At 53.5% G+C, this 636-nt stretch overlaps 1 protein-coding gene across 8 annotated transcripts in view; it reads right to left on the bottom strand.

Moving 5' to 3' along the window:
- OSBPL9 (oxysterol binding protein like 9) overlaps positions 1 to 636 on the bottom strand; it is a 132785-nt gene that overhangs the window by 69905 nt on the left and 62244 nt on the right. The gene's annotated exons all lie outside the window — the stretch shown is intronic.

Here is a 636-nt window from a genome sequence, read left to right as displayed (position 1 = left end):
TGCTCAATACAGGAGCTGTCCCCTGGTGGTCAGTGCACTCCCACAGGGGGATCTCTGCTCAGCCACAAGCCAGGCTGACGGCTGCCTCTCCTGCCTCCTCAGCAGCGCTAAGGATGTCTGACTGCAGCTTAGGCCTGCTCCCCACTGGCAAGTAGACATCCCCTGAGGGCTCCCGGGCTGCCAGAGTGATGTCTGCCTTCCAGCTTAGGCCCTATTCCCCAGGGAGAGGGCCTAAACCAGCAGGTGGTCATCACCCAAGGGGTCCCAGACTGTGAGAGGGCACAGGCCGGGCTGAGGGACTCCCCTGCCACAGTGCACAAATTTTTGTGCACCGGGCCTCTAGTATTAATATAAAAGGCTAAGTGACCGATCATCTGTCTGTCTGACCGTCCATCCGACCGACCGGCTGGTACATATGACGTGCACTGGCAATTTAAAAATAAACGTTGACTCCCACATGCGCAATATTTGTCCCGCTCTTGATGGCACCAATCGAACACGTGTGTTGTGACCTGTCATTGTGAGTTGTGAATTTGGTTGTTTTTGTTGACGTTCTGAAGCTGAAAGACATCATTGACAGAATACGTCTGAAGACCAACTATTGGAACAATGTACCTCTGAGGCTGAAAGTGTCGA

The sequence above is a fragment of the Myotis davidii genome, unplaced genomic scaffold (genome assembly GCF_000327345.1).
Source record: "Myotis davidii unplaced genomic scaffold, ASM32734v1 scaffold79, whole genome shotgun sequence".
NCBI lineage: Eukaryota > Metazoa > Chordata > Mammalia > Chiroptera > Vespertilionidae > Myotis > Myotis davidii.
The sequence above is the reverse complement of the archived record's forward strand: the minus strand, read 5'-3'. Positions and strand labels throughout refer to the sequence as shown.